General features: G+C 43.8%; 1 pseudogene; it reads right to left on the bottom strand.

Annotated features, from left to right (window-relative positions):
• Positions 1–2,097: 2,097 nt before the first annotated feature.
• Positions 2,098–2,257, bottom strand: LOC111557952 (annotated as a pseudogene).
• Positions 2,258–14,044: the final 11,787 nt, after the last annotated feature.

Below are 14,044 nucleotides of genomic sequence, written 5' to 3'. Positions count from 1 at the left end.
TCAGGTTCTCTGCTGTCAGCACGGAACCTGCTTCAGATCCTCTGTTCCCCTCTCTCTCTGCCCCTCCCCAACTCTCACTTCATGAGATTGGGCTCTGCATTGGGCTCTGTGGTGATCGCATGGAGCCTGCTTGGAATTCTCTCTCTCCCTCTCTCTGCCCCTCCTCCATTTGTACTCTCCTATCTCTCTCTTTCTCTCTCTCCCTCTCAAAATAAATAAATAAAATCTTTAAAGAAAAAAATCTTACTTATGAACATAGGCTTAAAATTATAAATAAATCCAATTTCAAAGCAAACCATATCTTCTAATATACAGAAATATCATGGACAAGCTAGATATATCCCAGAAACACAAGTATCTTTAACTGTACAGAATCTATTGCACTATTAAAGTATACTGCCACTTAACAAAAGAAAAATACTTGATTTTAATAAAAAAGCAAAAAGCAGTTGATAAAATTTAACATTAATCTATTATTTTGAATAAGTCCTAGCAAACTGATATAATGAAGGGAATTTTATTAACCTGGCAAAAAAGTATCTAACAATTATCAATTATCATGCCCAAAAATTAAGTATTAGAAACATTCCTTTGCAATTGTAAATAAGAAAAGAATGGTAGCTATCTTCCCTACAACACCATAATATGAACATTTATCAATAAGGGAACAGTTCAATAAAACAAGTTAAAACCATACCAGGTGTATTAGTTATCAATTGCTGTGTAACAAATTACCCCAAAGTTTAATGACATAAATCGACAAACATTTATTATATTGTAATTTTATGGTTCAGGAATTTGGGGATGGCCAAGCTGAGTGGATCTGGTCCACGGCTTCATGAGGCTATAGTTGGAGGTTGGCCAGGAGTGAAGTCAGGTTAATGCAGACAGAAGTCTTCCTCGCTCACAAGGCTATTGGAAGATGGCCCAGGTTCCTCTACACCAGGGTACTTCCATCGGACTTCTAAGCGTCATGACATGGCAGCTGGCTTCCACCAAAGAGGGAGATCCAAGAGAGAAGAGCAAAGAGGAAGTCCCAAGGCCTTTTATCACCTACTTCATTACTCTGCTTTATTCTATTTATTAGAAGAGCATCACTAAGTTCAGCCCACACTAAACAGGAGAGGAACCAAGAACATCTCTTGAAGAAAGAAGTGTAAAAGAATTTGTGGACAAATTTTTAAAACACCACATTAGGTAAAACTATGTAAAACTAATACTGTTTTAAAAAGATAACAATTCAGGGGCACCTGGCTGGTTCAACTAGGTTAGGCTTCCAACTTCGGTTCAGGTCATGATCTCACGGTTTGTGAGTTCAAGCCCTGCATCGAGTTCTCTGCTCCCAGCACAGTGTCTGTTCCAGAGCCTCTGTCTTGCTCTCTCTTTGCCCCTCCCCCACTCACTTTCTCTCCCTCCCTCCCTCCCTCTCTCTCTCTCTCTCTCTCTCTCTCTCTCAGAAATATTAAAAAAAATTTTTCCAGATAACAATTCATATGTACGGATATGGGAAGACAGGAGATACATCAGGATTGCGCATACTGTGCGACATCGTTTATACTGAGTGCATATATGCAAACACCCGAAAACGGAAGTACAATTTTCTTTATTCATATTTTAAAAATACAAATCTAGAAGTATCCAAAATATCCTAAGTCATTCTCTGTGGTTTCCTAGGAATGGGGGTAGGATAGCAAATGATGTTCTTAATTTTACCTGTACTTTCTATGTTTTATAATGAAAAAGGCACTCACGTAATTCTTCTATAACTGCAAACACATATATGTGTATATTCATAGGTGTAAATAAAAGAATTAATGGAAGACGGTGGCGGGGGAGGGCACCTGGGTGGCTCAGTCAGTTAAGCATCTGACTCTTGATATCAGCTCAGGTCATGATCTCATGGTTCTTGAGTCTGAGCCCCGTATTAGGTTCCATGCTGACAGTGCTGAGCCTTCTTGGGATTCTCTCTCCCCTCTCTCTCTGTCCCTCCCCCCCCCCCAAAAAAAAATAAACTTAAAAAATTAATGACAGGGGGAATACTCTGTGGAAAAGACTTAGGATTATCTAGGAAGTGGGTAAATGTGATTTAACCTGAGAGTTGGGTAAAACCCCCAAAACTTGAAGGTCACTCCCAAGACTGAGGTGAAAGCAGCTACTCTTCCAGGTGTGTCCTCCCATCTTAGTCACCTCCTTTAATTAGCAATAATCGCGCCTCGGATAAACCTCATTGGCTACGATACTGCCACTGCGCAAAGCTTTAGTCACCTCCTTTAAACAACTGGTTACCTAAAATGCATGTTGGATCAGGAGAGTGGATCCAATAAGCACAGCTCTCTGGGAGAGTGCCCTCTGCCAACTTCAATAAAGGCCAGTCTGCCCCTAGCCATGAGTGGGCTACCAAAGAGTACCTGTATGGAGAAACTGACCAGCACCTTGACACTGGGAAGGTCTACAAGAGGCCAGCAAGTCCAGATGCTCAAATCCTACACTGACATTATAGTCACTCTGAGTCAGAGCAAAACCCTTCCATTTTTTGGTTTTTCACCTTCTAAGCCTGGAAAGCGTGACGAGACTAGGGTTTTTCTTGGTTCAAAAAAAAGGACTGAAGTCTTCTAGCAAAGTGATTCGATACAGAATGCTTTCAACAAGTACCAGAACACCCGACGAGCACCGGGCTTAAAGAAGTAAGGATTTCTTTTTCTCACGTGACGAGTTGGCAATCCAGACCTTGCATGTTCTTGGCCACACCTGAGCCCCCTGAGGCACAAGGGACACGGGCAAGCAAGTCCTGGCTTCTCTAGATGCCACGGTGGAGCCGGGCAGGGGAAGGGTGTGTCATGGGTTTGGAGCCAGCGCTGCCTGCCACAGTCACCATTTCATTAGTCTGCTCTTTCTCCAGAGTCAGGTCCTTCTCCTATTTCTCCCGAGCCCTTCAAGAAGTCCTCCAGAAGATGTTTCGTGATCTCTCTCCTTGGTGGCACTCACCCGACTGGATGCCGTCACCTAACTGGTCTCGATGGCCACTTGCGGCACGGCACATATTCTCTGCTCAGTGCACCCGGCTTCACAAAAAAAGTCACTGCTTCCTGTACAATGTCTTATAAGTCCTCCTCTGCTTTCAACTGCATTCTCACGTCCTCTCCATGGTGGAACATGCCCACAGTGAGTGGAATGGTGGCTCCGCAGGAGATATGTCTACCTCCTAAGCCCCAGATCCCATGAATGGGACCTTATTTGGGGAGAGAAAAAAAGCATCTTTGCAGATATAATGAACTCAAGTGTCTTGAGATAGGAATCATCCTGGATGATCCAAGTGGCCCTAAGTCCAATGACAAATGTTCTTCTAAGAGACAGTCAGGAAATGAGAAGACACAGAGGCGGATCACATGAAGATGGGAGGCACAGGTTGGGGTTAGGTGGCCACAAGCCAATAAATGTCTAGAACCACCAGCATCTACAACATGCAAGGAAGGACTTCCTCCCAAGAGCCTTCAGAAGGAGCACAACCCTGCCGACGGCTTGATTTTGAACGGCTGGCCTCCAAAATTATGCCAGGATAAGGTTCCGTCATTTGAAATAACCCAAGTTTGTAAGAATTAGGTATGGCAGTCCCAGGAAACTACTCAAGTGACCATCACATTTTTGGTTTTGCTGTCTACAAAGTCAACAGATCTCTAGAATCCTGCATACAGAACTCGGAGCTCAAGTCACATAAGCTATGGTTGTTCTACTTTAGATCTGGAAAGTCGATAGGGGTCTTTTGTTACATTTCTTACATCAAAACTAATCCTGACTTTTTCCCTTAAGTCCATGATTCATTCCAATTTACCAAAAAGGAGCTTTTCCCTACTGATCTTCCAAGCTGTGGATTCAGTCTGGCTAATTTCCCACTTACTGATCCCGGGCAACAGCTTTATCAGGCTGTTTGATAAATTCCAAATTTACATCAATTGTCCTTTTCACTGAGCTTCTTAAGTAGATTTTTAATGACAGCAAAGTGCATTTTCCAAGCTCCTTCTGAAAACTGAACTCTGTACCAAGTAGGATGACCCAAGATGATTTGAGCAAATCACACATCCCAGCTCCACTCTTGCTCTATCCCTATCCTGGTATCTCATGACCAGTGTTAACTGAAAATTATAAGCCTGTTCATCATTTGCTTTTTGAAACCAAATTTTGGGCTATCTCCATGAGAACACCACATTCTGATGTGCCCTTCTGAGTGGGAAGGAAAGACGGAGCATTGCAGAGGACACCTGAAGATCACTGATATTCACACGGAGAAGTGTGGCACTGTGTGCTCTGTCGTGCGTATCACAGAATAAAAAGGGTAGGACCCACTGCTTCATAGAAAGCTATTGTGGCCGAATGGGAAAATGCCTGGACCAGGGAGTCATCTAGGCCTGAGTTTAAACCCTGGCTTCTCCGTCACGTGTATAACCTCTGGGAGGGTCCTTACTTTCACTGACACCTAGTTTTTTTCATCTATAAAAGGCAGGTGATAATAACTACCTTGTAGGGCTGGATAGGATTAAATGGGATGGCTCACGTAAGCAACCAGATACAGTGACTGGTGCATGGTAGGCCTTCAAAAGTAACTAATTTGCTTTCTTGAACCTCACCCCCTCTCTACTGTTCTCTTTTCTCAGCCTTCCCCAAGTCCTGAAGCTTGCATGCACATGGCTCCTTTTATGGACTCTGGCTCCCCTCAATTCCCAACTTAAGACCAGTAACACCATGATACACATATAACCTAGTAGGCTTACCCTAAATCCCCTCATTGGTTTCATGGTTTTGGAAGAAAACCAAAGTGAGGATCCATCCCTGGTATTCTTCTAGACCACCAACCTGAGCCAGGATCTGGTCCCCCACACCCTGCCACGGCCATTCCCTAGCCCCACACGTTGCTTACCCATTGGGGTCCTTACTGCTCTCTCTCAGAGCATCTCAATCCTCACCCTTCCCAAACTCCAAAACTGGTAGGTAGCTGCCTCAATTACTGCCAACCCTCTTCCCTGAGGCCAGGGTCAAGTGTACATTGACCAAATTCCTTGGTTATCACTCTTTGCTACCCACTCTGTTTCCAGCCACCACGCAGATCACTGGATTTTCCCCTCTCTTCTGAGTGGATACCAGGACTGAGAACGCACTGATTCAATTATTCAAAACCTGAAAGTACCAGACATTGTTTTAGGAGCTGAGGACACCACACTAAACACACACACACACACAAAATGTTGCTTATATACTATCGCAAAAAGATGAAAGACACGCCAATAGTCAAAAACAGAAGAAAGATACATGAAGAGTTCCTAAGAAAACAAACAGGGTGGCATGAGGGGTAGAAGGAGGGGCCACTTGAGGCGAGACCTGAATGAAGAGAAGAAGGTGGCCTTGCAGAGGTCTGAAAGCTGAGCCTTCCTCCCAGAGGTTAGAGCTCCTGAGGGGGCCAGGTCTGAGTCTGACTTACATAGAACGTGGGTCTCTATGGGGCCACAGTTCTCAATAGGCCCTTCCCTCCCATATCTCTGAAGTTCTGGAATACTTAACGGACTTCTTACACTCCCAACAGGATTACTAATTCCTGGATGCTCAAGATGTACTCATTCACTCATTAATCTGTTCATTCACACAAAGGTTGATTTAATATCTACGGGGTTGCAAGCAACGTAACGGGTGATGTAGGATACAAAGATGAGTGAGACATGGACGGACCGTGGCCTCAAGGACTTCACGCTTAAAAGTGACCGTAACTGCAGGCTGCATCTGAAGGCGTGGCAGAGACGACACGGGAAAGGTTAGCAGGGACCAGGGCATGAGGGGCCTTCTAAGCCAAACTGAAGAAACTGAAATGGGAACCACTGAAGGTTTAGTGTGCCCGCAGGAGGGGAGTGAAATAGGCCAGATCAGAATGGGGGTCTGAACTAAGGCAGCCACAATTGAATGCAAACGATTTTAGGAAGTAGAACAGACTGGCTATTCCTAACGATCTGAGAATCTCATGAGGAAGGCACCGGTGCCCCTCTTTATCCTCCCCTGGCAGAACACAGATAACCTAGAGCTGCTGGAGCAAAGCACTGGGCTCATGGGCTGAGCAATGAGAAGACTGGCTCGTGGCTGGCAGGGACAGGAAATACGCGGCCTTGGGCTTCCACTCCCAGATACCACAGTCACGGCAGGCATCTCCTATCAATCACAACAGGCCTCTTCATTGAAATCAGATGTAGCTTCAGATGCCTTTTCAACACAGGGCTCCAGGCAGAGAGGACAAAATCCATCAGGGTTGCTGTGCTAATTGAAACCTACTCACCATGGTTGGTGCTTGCTGGGCTCAGCAGAATGCCGTAAGACAAAGTCTGGCCATCATCCAACGGGCAACGGGAAGCCGCTGATGGCTTCTGAGGGGGAAGATTGATGGACAGAGGACGTTACTTTCAGAGGAATAAGCATCTGGAGGCAAGCAGATGGGTCAGAACGTTATTTCAGGATTGTGATGGCCGGCTACCAGGCAAGGAGGAAATAAATATGTACGCAGGGAAGACGAGGCCACACTATACCCTCTTATTGGCCAAAACATCTCTATTTCACGAGGCCAAGGCACCAATCGCTTGTTACGTGGCTCACCTCTGAGGACGTTTGCGCATATGAGCCGTGATTGTGTTTTGCGTCTGTCTGCATGGATATTAACGTAGCCCATGTCGTATTTTACTTCCAAATTAAAATATCAGATCTCCCATTTAAAAGAATTCAAGGGGCACCTGGGTGGCTCGGTCGGTTAAGTGTCTGACTTTGGCTCAGGTCATGATCTCACGGTTTGTGGGTTCAAGCCCCGTGTCGGGCTCAGTGCTGACAGCTCCGAGCCTGGAGCCTGCTTCCGATTCTGTGTCTCCCCCTCTCTCTGCCCCTCCCCTGCTCATGCTCTGTCTCTCTGTAACAAACATTTTCTTAAAATTGAATAAAAAAATAAAAAATAAATAAAAGAATTCAAGAGGGGCACCTGGGTGGCTTAGTCGGTTGAGCATCCGACTTCCACTCGGGTCATGATCTCAGTTTGTGAGTTCGAGCCCCGTGTCAGGCTCTATGCTGACAGCTCGGAGCCCGCTTCAGATCCTGCACCCTTCTCTCTCTGCTCCTTCCCCACTCATGTGCGCTCTCTCAAATGTAAATAAACATTTCAAAATAAATAAAAAATAAAAGAATTCAAGAAGCCCTTATTCAGCCTTTCATTGGGGATCTTTGCCCCCTTAAGACCGTTACTCTTCTTGAAGCTTCCGTTTGCTATCTTTGGTCCCTCTTCAATTTTTTTTCTCACTTCTCCTGCCTGAAAAAGAGACAGTGAAATTTGAGGAGAATGGCTAGTACAGAAAAGTTAAGATGATGGACAAGATGTTGGTTACAGGTGGCTCTGCACAGGGCTTTCCTCTCCGTGCCCACCTCTGACCTGACCTGCCTACAGTTCTTGATCTGAGCATTTCAGTGCATGGAATTCCCTTTGGCTTTCGAGACAAGATAACGTTGTTTAAGTTGACACCGATGACAGAACGGCCATCCACAGGGAGCTGGAAGGGTAATGAACCAGTCAGAAATTCAGAGGCGTAGGCTCTAAACTGTGAGTCAGGGATGAACCCCTTAGCCTCTCTATCCCTGGTTCCTTTTGTGGAAAATCGCAGAGTTGGAATAGATGTTCTCTAAACACCCCCACACTTGATCCCGATTCTCCATCACTGACAGGCTGCCACAGGAGTGGCCATCGGCTGTATCAAGAGAAACAGGCACCTTCGGTAACAGAAGACGACCCTCCAGAACGAGATTCTGGTCACTGCTTCGCATTTAACAACTCCGGCTAGTCCCAAGCTTCTGGCCACGGACTGAGCATTTTGGTAAGATCCCAAAACATCTGGGGTCATTCCGGGGCACTGAAATAATAACTTATGTTCTTCGTAAACAGTCTGTTCTTGGAGTGTGCCTACGCATCTCCTCGCCCCACGGAATCGGGAAGTGTTTGCCACTGGGACCTCCAACCTGATGAATGATGAGGCCTTAAACAATTTCCCGACCCTTTTCGGAGCCTGCAAAGCAGCCCGTGCTTCACCCCACACCGCTCTATCACGACCACCAAATCAGCACCATATGGTGGATGAGACCAGATTACAGAAGACAGGGCCTGCCTTTGAGGACATCTGGAAGTTCTTTAACACATGCACTTGGAGTGACTTGAATGGATCATTTATAGCTGGTCCTGGGCCTGTGGGCTGGAGATAGCATTGCTGTTATCTGGCATGCAGTGGGCTCACTTAGCTAACTGGAGGCCTTTCCTTGCTCGAACAATGTTTTCATTTTGTTTTTTGGGTTTTTTTTTTTTTATCATTTCTACATCTTGGAGAGTTTGGTTTTCCCTGAAATATGTGATCGTTACGTGGTGAATAGCTCTGAACCCCCAAAAGTCGGGGCCAAGTGGTGCCAAATGTCTCCGGTTGCAATAACGCGGAGAAGAACCAGCCATCAGTCCCAAGGCATCTGGGGTCATTGTTATTTACTGACGCTCCCTATCAGGGAGTATATAAAAGGAGCCTGGGCACCAGAAGGTAGAATTTACTGTTCAAGCTTTTGTGGAAATTGGGAACCAATATATCCACTCGATGAACATGGTCCTTCTGATTGGGGTGTTTCACTTGGCTTGGAAAATTTTGAAGAGCGCCTAATATTTTAACGTTGCATTGGCCAATGTGCCATCAGGATATTTTTGTGCACACACACACCAGAATTCATAACTACTGTAAAAAAAATAATAATAATAAAAATTTAAAAAAAGGCCACCAAGCAATATCTCCAGAATCCAAGACAATTCACCACTGTTGGAATTTAAAAAGTTAATATGGCCGTTAGTTACCGTCTTTCGGTAGACACCATTTCTGTGCTCAAGGTAGAGCAGAAAATTCCTTCGATTTAAGGTGAATGAAAAGTATTTACTAAGTACAGCAGTAAACTGAATGTTGCCCCTCACGCATATCAGGTCTTCATACCTGGAACCTGTAAACGTTACCTATCTAGAAGAAGAGTCTTTGCAGGTACGATCAAGGGAAGGATCCTCCCTCCAAGGGAAGTTGTCTTAGATTGTCCAGATGGGTCCTAAATGCTGTCGCAGCTGTCCTTACAAGACAGAGGCAGAGGGGAGGAGCACGTGACCAGGAGAGGAGGCAATGTGACCACAGAGACAGAGACTGGAGTGAGGCTCTGTGACAAGGAACGCCAGAGGCCACCAGAAGCTAGAAGAGAAATGGATTCTCTCCTAGAGCCTCTGGAGGGAACTCAACCCTGTGCACATGCTGATTTGGGCCCAGGGAAATTCACTTCACACCTCTGCCCTCCAATACCGTGGGAGAAGGTATTTCGCTTGTGGTAAGCCACCAGGTCCGGGAAATCGGTTGGAGCAGCCAGAGGAAACTGATACAGGGACACTGAAGCCTTTGTTTCAAAGCGGCACTCTTTCCTGAAATTGACCTGACCTAAAAATGTGCTGTGGCAGAGATGCTAGATGGTTCTCTTTCATCGCTTTCCCTCTTACTCTCACCTTCTTCCAATTTATAAAAGACGCAGTTCTCACCCTCCTGAATCTCACTGTACTACATACAGGGGTGTGAACGAACATGTCCCAAGGGACGTTCAAGTCGCTGGTGTCTGAGAAACTTCTTTTAATCAAGCCACCATAAACACTCGGTTGCGTGACCTTTGACGTATTTATGCCACGTCCATCAGGGTCAAAGCAGGATGCTCTGCCCTGTATTGGGATATTCTTTTTTGTTTTTAACTTTTTTATTTTAAAAACCAATTTTTTTTTTAACATTTATTCACTTTTGAGAGACAAAGCACAAATGGGGGAGGGACAGAGAGACAGGGAGACATAGAATCCGAAGCAGGCTCCAGGCCCCGAGCTGTCAGCACAGAGCCTGACGCAGGGCTCAAGCCCACGAACTGTGAGATCATGACCTGAGCCCGAAGTTGGACACTCAACCAACCAACTGAGCCACCCTGGCGCCCCTCTTTTTTTTTTTATTAACATTTTTTTTTTTAACATTTATGCACTTTTGAGAGACAGAGCACAAATGGGGGAGGGACAGAGAGAGAGGAGACACAGAATCTGAAGCAGGCTCCAGGCTCTGAGCTGTCAGCACAGAGCTCGACGTGGGGCTCGAACTCATGAACCGCGAGATCGTGACCTGAGCCAAAACCAAGAGTCAGACGCTTAAGTGAACCACGCAGGCACCCCAAGGCAGTGGAATCTTAGTGTCACAAAGCTGCAAACTGAGGGTAAGAATCCACGTGTATTCTCTGTCTACCTGTCATACTGTGAGGGACACTCAGGGGGTGCTCCCATGTGCTGTGCACACACACGCACACCAGGGACACACCCGTCCCCTACAGGCATGTCCTTCTCTGCATTGTCACTGGTCTTAGGGAAAAAACAAAACAAAACACGTAAGTGTCAGGTGCATATTTTGTATCATTTCAAGAGGGAGGAAGTGAAAACTGCTTCTTTCAACAGATGAGGTCATCGCTTTGAGTAAAAGGAGGCTAGACTGGAAGTCAGACAGAATTTAATATTTTCTTGATTATTTGCTCAGACTCATCGGAGAAATAATTTCATTAACTTTTGTCAATAGACTCTTGTAAATCTAGGTTTCTGGGTTCCTTGGTGGCAGGTCTTCTGGTAACCGTGTTTTCTAACACCGGCTTATTCCTCCTCTCTGACAACATGCTTCTCAGGTTCGTGTTAGCATCACTGAAACTGACACAGTACTTCACAGCCATTAATATGCCTGTGATAAGTTCCTGCCTGCTAACTTACTAGTGACCTCGGCTCATCTTTTTCTTTTAAAGTGTATTTATTTGGGGCGCCTGGGTGGCTCTGCCAGTTAAACCTCTGACCTCAGCTCAGGTCACAATCTCATGGTCCGTGAGTTCGAGCCCCATGTCAGGCTCTGTGCTGACAGCTCGGAGCCTGGAGCCTGCTTCAGATTCCTCGTCTCCCTCTCTCTCTGCCCCTCATTCACTCATGCTCCGTCTCTCTCTCAAAAATAAATAAACATTAAAGTGTATTTATTTATTTTGAGAGAGAGAGAGAGATCACATAAGAGCACAGGGGAGTGGCAGAGAGAGAGAGAGAGAGAGGGAAAGAGAGAATCCCAAGCAGGCTCCATGCTGTCATCACAGAGCCCAACTAGGGGCTCAATGTCATGAACCACAAAGATCATGACCTGAGCTGAAATCAAGAGTCAGATGCCTAACCAACTGAGCCACTTAGGTGCCCCTCAACTCTTGTCTTCTTTATTTGTATTTTATTTCTACAAGTCCATTAAACTCCTCCTTCACAGAGAGAACATCTACTAATGAATGTGTGTATGAACAAAGCTTAAGATCTCTCTCTCCCTCTGACCTTCTCCCCCACTCACTCACTCTCTAAATAATTTTTTAAAAGAAAACACCTTTGTTTCATTTGAAGTACTTCCTCCTTCTCAAATCTCATAAGTTATTTTAATTTTGTCAACCATAAGATGAATTTTATGTCTCTGGGTGTATACGTTCTCAAGTGTCTGTCATTTATAAAGATACTTTGAGATGACATGAAAAATTAAATTTGAAATAACTAACTCACTGTTCATAGCCAGTGTGAGGAAATATGAAAATGTGAGATTCCAAATTTTATAGGGCTGCTTCAGGTCAGCCCCATCTAAATTTACCTTTAACAAAAGGTGCCTTTAAGGGTAACAAGTAAAATTAATATCATTTGATAAGTCTCAGGGAAGATATTTTGCTGTGGAAATTAAGAAGGTATATTAAGAAAGTAAATTAGGAAGGTAAATGACAAATTATTGGACTAACACACTGTTAGAGAAATTTACTTTTTATGGTTAATTAATTGTTTATCAAGGGATGCCTGGGTGGCTCTGTCAGTTGAGCAACTGACTGGATTTCAGCTCAGACCATGATCCCCGGGTCATGGGATCAAGCCCCACATCAGGCACTGAGCATGGAGCCTGCTTAAGATAGTCTCTCTCTCTCTCTCTCTCTCTCTCTCTCTCTCCCTCCCTCCCTCCCTCCCTCTGCCCCTATTCCCTGCTCATACTCACTCTCCCTCTCCAAAATACACAAAAAAATATTTATCCAATTTGTAATACAGTCATCTTGTTTGATCAATTACTTGCTAATAACTATAATAACTCATTCCAGAATAAACATTCAACACTTAAAGCTTTATAGTCAGAAAACAGAAAAAAAGTTAATTCAAATATCTATGTGTATATATACATACACACACACACACACACACACACATATATATATATATCGGTATATATACACACACACCTATGTATATAAACACATTTATGTCTACATCTATTCACACATATACATTTATATCTACACATAGACAGGCAAGTTTATAGACCTACACACACTTTTCTTTTTTCAAAGAGATATGATGAGGTGACTAATAAAACCCTCATGCATAAAAATCTATCATACTGTCTGGACTTCCATTTTCCGGCCCAGCACGCAAGAAGCTTAGAAGCCATCACTCTGGGGGTGCCTGGGTGGCTCAGTCAGTTAAGCGCCAGACTCTTGATTTTGGCTCATGTCATGATCTCACAGTGTGTGAGATCAAGCCCTGTGTTGGGCTCTGCATTGACAGCTCGGAGCCTGCGTGGAATTCTCTCTCTCCCTCTCTCTCAAGATAAATAAATAAACTTTTAAAGAAACCAAAGGAATGGAGAAAGATATACCATGCTAACACTAATGAGAAGAAAGCCAGAGTAGCTACACTAATTTCAAATAGAACAAGCTTCAGAGCAAGGAAAACACCAGGAATAAGGAGGGACATTACATAATGATAAAAGGGTCGATTCTCCAAGGGATAATAACAATACTTAGTTGTTACTTTGACAGAGTATCAAAGTACATGGGGCAAAAACTAACAGAATTTCAAGGAAAGATGGATTCACTATTACAACTGGAGACTTCAACGCTCTATCAGGAAAGAACAGATCCAACAAGAGGCAAACCAGTAACGACACAGTTGAACTCAACAGCACCATAGCCCAACTGGGTAAGTGGATGTCAATAGACCACTTCATCCAATAACAGAGTACACATTCTTCTCCAACTCACATAGAACATTCACCAAGACAGACCCCCTCCTAGGCCATAAAGAATGCTTTGACAAACCTAAAATGATAGAAATCATTTGCTATTTGCTCTCAGACCAACAATGGAATTAAACTAAAACTCAAAAACAAAAACGTATCCACAAAATCCCAGAATACTTGAAGATTAAACAACGTACTTTTTTAAACGTTTTTAAAATTTAAGTATATTTATTTGTTTTGAAAGAGAGAGAGCACACACACACGAGCCAGGGAGAGGCAGAGAGACAGAGGGGGAGAGAGAGAGTCCCAAGCAGCTCTGCGCTAACAGCAAAGAATCTGACATGGGGCTCAATCTCATGAACCATGAGATCGTGACCAGAGACAAAATTAAGAGTCAGACGCTTAATCAAATGAGCCATCCAGGGGCCCCTAAATAATACACTTCTAAGTAACACATGGGTCAAATTAGAAATCTTAATCAAAATTTTAAAATACTTTGAACTAAATAAAAATGAAAGCACACCTTATTAAAAATTGTGGGATGCTGTAAAAATAATGCCTAGAGGCAAATTTATTGCATTGAATGCATACATCAAAAAAAAAAAAAAGATCTAAACTCATTCATCTAAGTTTTCAGGAAACTGGAAAATGCAGACCAAATTAATTCCAAAGTAGGTAGAGGAAAATAAATAATAAAAGAAATAAAGCAGAAATCAATGAAATTGAAAACAGAAAATCAATAGAGAAAATCAACAGGACCAAAAGCTGGTTCTTTGGAAAGATCAATAAAATTGATAAGCTTCTAGTCAGGCTAAGTAAAAAGGGAAGAAGACACAAATTACTAATATCAAAAATGAAAGAAAATACAGACCACGTGGACGTTAAAAGGATAATAAAGA

The sequence above is a fragment of the Felis catus genome, chromosome E1 (assembly GCF_018350175.1).
Source record: "Felis catus isolate Fca126 chromosome E1, F.catus_Fca126_mat1.0, whole genome shotgun sequence".
NCBI lineage: Eukaryota > Metazoa > Chordata > Mammalia > Carnivora > Felidae > Felis > Felis catus.
The sequence above is the reverse complement of the archived record's forward strand: the minus strand, read 5'-3'. Positions and strand labels throughout refer to the sequence as shown.